At 40.1% G+C, this 6,933-nt stretch overlaps 1 protein-coding gene across 1 annotated transcript in view; it reads left to right on the plus strand.

Annotated features, from left to right (window-relative positions):
• The window catches only part of kcnq1 (potassium voltage-gated channel subfamily Q member 1), a 654,391-nt gene that overhangs the window by 335,606 nt on the left and 311,852 nt on the right, over positions 1-6,933 (plus strand). The window lies entirely within an intron of this gene.

Below are 6,933 nucleotides of genomic sequence, written 5' to 3' on the forward strand. Positions count from 1 at the left end.
GGTCACTCCCTCTTCTCCACTTCCCATCAGTACAGAAGTGTGAAAACACGCACCTCCACATTAAGGGACAATTTCTTCCCAGCTGTTATCAGGCAACTGAACGATCCTATCACCAACTAGAAAACAGTCCTGACCAACCATTAGTCTGAAGAAGGGTTTCGTCCCGAAACGTTGCCTATTTCCTTTGCTCCATAGATGCTGCTGCACCCGCTGAGTTTCTCCAGCATTTTTGTGTACCTTCGATTTTCCAGCATCTGCAGTTCCTTCTTAAACACAACCATCTACCTCATTGGAGACCCTCGGACTATCTTTACTTGGACTTTACTGGACTGTATCTTGCACGAAACATTATTCCCTTTATTCTGTATCTGTAATCTGTGGACAGCATGTGTGGTTTTTCCGCTGACTGGATAGCACGCAACAAAAAAGCTTTTCACTGTACCTCCGTACACATGACAATAAACTAAACTAAACTAAACATCTGGATGCAATCAGTTCTTATTGAACATCTATACCTGTGTATTTCCAGCCTTGATTAGGAAATAGTAGGTTTGTTGGATTTCTCACCCCTTAACCCAGGGAAACTGAGGTCTTTTCTATGGCTTTCAGCCAGAAATATTGTCACTTCCAGTTTACAGGTCAGCTATTATCACTCTGGTTTTGAAGCTGAAAGCCCAAAGAGAAGTGCATATATTCCACCTGCCACTCTAGTGCACCTACCCCTTTACCAGAGTGTGGCCACATGCAACTGGAAGAGCAACACCTCATACTCCACTTAGGTAACTTGCAACCCTATGGTACAAATATTGAATTCTCCAATTTTAGGTAACAGTCCCTCCCTTTCTCCACCCCCCCCCCCCCCCCCCCCCCCTCTTTTCCCTGTGCCTCACCTAGATGCACATTAATTTAGATTTTAGAAATACCACACAGAAACAGGCCCATCGGCCCACTGAGTCCATGCCAGCCAAAAATTACCCCTATACATTAGCACTATCCTAACACACTAAGGACAATTTACAATTTTACTAAAGCAAATTAACCTACAAACCTGTGCATCTTTGGAGTGTGGGGGGAGACGGGAGAACCCATGGTCACAGCGAGAACTTACAAACTCCATACAGGCAGCCCCTTGTAGTCAGGATTGGACCCGGGTATCTGGTGCTGTAAGGCAGCAACTCTACCGCTGATTCTCCCAGTATCTTGCTCCCTTTCCCCATATTTCCTTCCACCCACAGCCCCCATCACCCAGATTCCCTCCTCCAGCCTTGCATTTCACTCCTCTTCTCTCCTTATCTGACACCCTTTTGTCTCCTTGCCATTGTCCACCCATCTGCCAAACAAAATCCCTCTCACTGTATCACCTGTTAGGTTTTGTCCCACCCCCACTTCACTTCAATATTTCTCACCCCTACTACAATCAGTCTGAAGAAAGTCCCCGACCCGATATGCTGCCTGACAGCTGCATTACTCCAACACAAATTTTTATATACATTTCTTAAACTTTCTTCAGGGTAAAAAAATGTACACAAAACAAGAACTGTGCAAAATTCCTCCGACATTCTCAGCGGCTATACATACATTTATTAGCGTGTATTTAGTAATGTTTACTAAATCCATCATTATACCATGCACCCTTGCTACTCATGTGGCCGCTTGGGGTAATATCCTCCCCTGGTTTGAGGGGTGTCTCCACCACACCCTGCCCCCAAATGTGCTTCAGCGGAAGGACCCTAGACCGTGGTCCTCCCCCACAAAGCCTTGGCTGCATCAAGCTTCCGTGCGTACATCAGCACGATGTATACGTGCAGATAATTTTACACTCTTAACACATTTTACACTCTTAACACATTAACACACGGTGGCACAGCGGTAGAGTTGCTGCCTTACAATGCCAGAGACCCGGGTTCGATCCTGACTAAGGGTGCTTGTCTGTACGGAGTTTATACGTTCTCCCCATGAATTTTCACCAGGATCTCAGGTTTCCTCTCACACTCCAAAGATAGTAGAGTAATAGGCTTGGTATAAATGTAAATTGTCCATAGTGCGTGTAGGATCGTGTTAATGTGTGGGGATCGCTGGGTAGTGCGGACTCGGTGGGCTGAAGGGCCTGTTTCCGTGCTGTATCTCCAAACTAAATACTAAACTAAACATTCAAAGAAAAGGAGCAAGCATTTTGATCATTGACTAAAAGATCTTACCTGCTTCAGAGCCCAAAATTCAACTCAATGTGGTTTCATGTGCTGATTACCTGTGACTCCCCTCCTTTTAGTTGTCTTGTTGATGATGATGTTTGAGCTTTTCTTCTTCTTCTTCTATGTGGTGTTTTTTGGCGGTTGGCAAACAACTTTTTTGGTGCATTACCGCCACCAACTGGCATGGAGTGTGAATCAAACAACACCATTACATATACACTGTACTAATAACCTATATCCTTCCGAACAAATAGGTTACCCTAAGAAAATGCAACAGGATTTGCCAGCACTTATATGAACTTCCTTGCAAAATATCTACCAAATCAAATTGTATTCTTTCTTTTCTGAACTGCTCACTCATCCGTTCTCTCTCCTCCTCATACCTCTCACAATGTACAATGACATGCTCTATTGTCTCTTCTTGCCCACAGTATTCACATCTACCTGTATTATGCTTGCCTATTATAAAAAGTGTACTGTTCAGACCAGTGTGTCCAAATCTAATTCTTGAGATTACTGTCTCCTCTTTTCTGTTTTTTCCTGCACATCTCATTTCTCCCACTTTCCTCTGGACTCTGTAGAACCACCGTCCTTTCCGCTCTTCATCCCATTGCTTTTGCCATCTTTCCTTCAGTCTTTGCTTAATAATGTCTTTGATTTCAGTTTTACCTATGTTAATACTTAAATCAATTTTACTTCTTTTTGCTACCTCTTTTGCTACCTTATCTGCCATTTCGTTTCCTCTAATGCCAATGTGTGCTGGTACCCATAAAAATATGACTTTAAGCCCCATCATTTGAATTCTGAATAATGTTTGTTGTATTTCAATCAAAATGTCTGGTCTACTGTCTGAATGGCTGTGCTGTAAACTCTTTATTGCTAAACCTGAATCTGTGCAAATAACTGTCCTTAAAGGCCTAGTATCCTCGACCCACTGTACCGCTAACAATATTGCAATCATTTCACCCGTATATACTGAGACCTCATTATTGATCCTCTTCCCTACTTTGATGTGAAATTCTGGTACAATAAATGCTACTCCTACTTTATCTACTGAATCTTTTGATGCATCTGTATAAATTTGGACAAAACTGTAGTATCTGTCAATGTATTCCTGTATGATGACTGAATTATACCTATGTTGTTTATCCTTGTTTTCCTGTTCTAATGTTGTAAAGTCTACTGTTGCATCTGGAAGTATCCAAGGTGGAATTGAAGGTAATGGAACTGTTGGAACCACATTTAATTGTGCTATGCCGAATTGTACTGCTCTCTGGGTCACTGTCCATCCAAAACTTTTTGTTTCCCTTCTCTCCTTCTCCCAGCATGGTTTGATAGTAACTTGTGCTGGGTGTTCTTGACTCTGGCCCTGTAGGTTAATCCAGTAATTTAATGAAAGCTGTATCCTTCTCATCTCTAGAGGCATCTCCCCCATTTCAACCTGTAATGCTGCTGTTGGAGTTGTTTTTATTGCACCTGTACATATTCTCAATGCCTGATATTGAATGTTGTCTATTTTTTTTAGAGAAGTACTTGATGCGGACCCATACACCACACAACCATAATCTAACACCGATCTAATTAACCCCTTGTATATAGCCTTCAAAGCTTTCCTATCTGCCCCCCAATCACATCCAACTAAACATCTCATTACATTAAGTATCTTCTTACATTTGTCCACTACTTTCTGAATATGAACTATCCATGTAATCCTCTCATCAAACCATAAACCTAAAAATTTATAGTATTTTACTCTCTCCAATTCCTGGTTATATAATTTTAGTTTAACCTCACTACCAATTTCCTTCCTAGTAAAAAACATTATCTTTGTCTTTTCCACAGAAAATTTGAATCCCCATTTATAAGACCACTCTTGTACCTTTATTATAGCCCTCTGTAGTTTCTGCACAATAAACTTCACATTTCTCCCCCTTTTCCAGATTGCCCCATCATCCGCAAACAGTGAAACTCCCATTTCATTTACAATTTCATCATACACATCATTTATCATTACTAAAAATAGTAAAGGACTTATTATGCTCCCTTGAGGTGTTCCATTTACAATATCTAATGTTCCTGAGTATTGATTTCCAACTCGTACTTGTATTGACCTCCCAAATAAAAAATCCTTAATCCATTTAAATATACGACCTTTAATCCCCAATTTACCTAGTTTCACTAATAACCCTTCTCCCCACATCATATCATATGCTTTCTCAATATCAAAAAATACAGCTACTACACTTTCTCTATTAATTTGTGCTCTCCTAATTTCATGTTCTAAACATATAGCTGGATCCATGGTGTTTCTCCCCTTCCTAAAACCACTCTGGTAATTGGATAAATATCCTTTATTTTCTACATAATATGTTAACCTTTCATTTACCATTTTTTCCATTACTTTACATATGTTGGATGTTAATGCAATAGGCCTATAATTCCCTGGGTTTGTCAGATCTTTACCTGGCTTCCCTATTGGGATTACTACTGCCTCCTTCCACCTTTGCGGTAATTTCCCACCCTCCCACACTTTATTATAAAATTCTAACAAAAAATCCTTGGATGTTTCACTGAGATGGTTTAACATGGTGTAACAAATCTGATCTTTACCTGGTGCTGACATCTTGGTTTTTCTAAGAGCTCGGTTGAATTCTGTCTTTGTGAATGGTTTGTTTAGAACATCGTTAGTGTCTTCCTCATGTCGTATTAACTGTCTATTCTCTACTATGGTATTTTCTTTTCCTTTTCTTCCTTCTTCACTAACATTGTCTGAACTGTGAATTTTAGCAAAAGATTTTGCCAACATCTCTGCTTTCTCTTCGTCTTTCACTGCTGTAATTTCACCGTCAGTTAGGATTGGATATTTGTATTCTCTTTTAATTCCTTTCATTCTCCTTATCATTCCCCAAACTTGACCTACTTTTGTCTCCCTTCCCACTGAGTTACAAAATGTCCTCCAAAATTCCCTCTTTGCATTTTTTATTACTCTTCTTACACTTGCTTGCAACCTTTTGTATTCAATAAGATTCTGAAAATTATGATTTCTTTTCAAAATTTTAAAAGCTTTATTTCGACACTTAATTGCTTTATCACATTCCTTAGTCCACCATGGTACGCTCTTTTTGTTGTGCTTACCTCCTTTCCTCTTAATGGACTTTGTTGCTGCCTCTAAAATGGCTTTGCAAACAGAAATATTTAAATTATCCACATCTTCATAAATATCAATTTTTTCCATTTCTTGATCACTAATAGTCTTAAACTTTTCCCAATCCGCACCACTAAAAGACCACTTTTGTATTCTCTCTGTATTATACTCCTCTAAACTCACTCCTACTACTATTTCTATCGGGTAGTGGTCACTTCCTACCGTTGTTCTTCGAATTACTTCCCATGAACAAACACCCGCCAATGAGTCTGACACTAGTGTGAGGTCTATGGCTGATTCTGACCCTGTTCTGATGTTGATTCGTGTCCCACTTCCATCATTAAGACACACAAGGTTATTCTTCTCCATTAAATCCTCAATCACCATCCCATTTTCATCATTAGAATCATCCCACAACGTGCTATGAGCATTAAAATCACCACAACATATAACTTTCCCCCCTAAATACCCAGCAAGTTCATCCATCAACTCCAATGAAAGCCTTTTACATGGATTATAAAAATTAACAATTTTAACCTTACCTTCTCTTATCCAAATTTCCACCACTAAATATTCTAATTCTGTTCCTTTCACCAACAATCTATTCTGTATTCCTTGCTTTATAAATATTACACACCCCCCTCCACTTCCCTCCCCCCTATCTCTACGGATACTATCATAACCTTTGATGACAAAGTCTAGTGAAGGCTTAAGCCAGCTTTCTTGAATACATATGACGTCTGGTTTCTTCTTTAACTCTTTAATGAATCCTTTAAACTCTTGTCCATTTGCTATTATGCTCCTTGCGTTCCATTGTAATATAATCAGTTTGACCTATCACCAGAACCTTCATCCCTTCCATCTCCTTCAAGCTTTTTATTGATACTCTCCCATGATACTTCTTTTAAACCCAAAAACTTCTCTGCTCCTTTAACGATTATTTTTATTTTTTCTGTTTTGTGTTTAACCTGATCAGTACAGTTGATTACATATGCAATGAAAACAATTAGCTTATCAGCTGTCAGTTCTGGGTGAGTTTTGACTGCTTGACTTTCCTCTAATCTCAAAAACGGATGATTCTCTCTCCCATTACTATCCACTCTTCCCCTTTGTCCTTTCACCTTCTTCACTGCCTCTGAGTAGCTTATGTTACTTACTGTTTTCACTTGCTGAATCTCCACAGCCCTCTTCCTGACTTCACATCCCCCATACGTTACCCTATGCGGTCCTCCGCAATTGCAGCATTTATCCTGCATATTTTCTCTGCACTCTTCAAATCTATGCTCTCCTCCACACTTGGGACACCTCTGATTCCCCTTACACACCGCTGCTATATGTCCATACCTCTGGCATTTATAACATCGGAGCGGTGGAGGGATATAAGGCCTCACGGGAAAGATCATGCATCCGATTCTCACTTTTTCTGGTAGTTCAGTCTGCTGAAACTCCAGAAGCACAGACAAGCTCTCTACCCTCTTACCCTCCACTGTCCTTAACAATCTCTTAGCTACACTCACCTGGCCACCAAAAATACTCCGTTTGAGTTTCTCCAGGTCTTCATCTACCGGAATACCTGTTATTACTCCCCTTCTACTC

Source organism: Amblyraja radiata, chromosome 20, assembly GCF_010909765.2.
Source record: "Amblyraja radiata isolate CabotCenter1 chromosome 20, sAmbRad1.1.pri, whole genome shotgun sequence".
NCBI classification, from domain to species: domain Eukaryota; kingdom Metazoa; phylum Chordata; class Chondrichthyes; order Rajiformes; family Rajidae; genus Amblyraja; species Amblyraja radiata.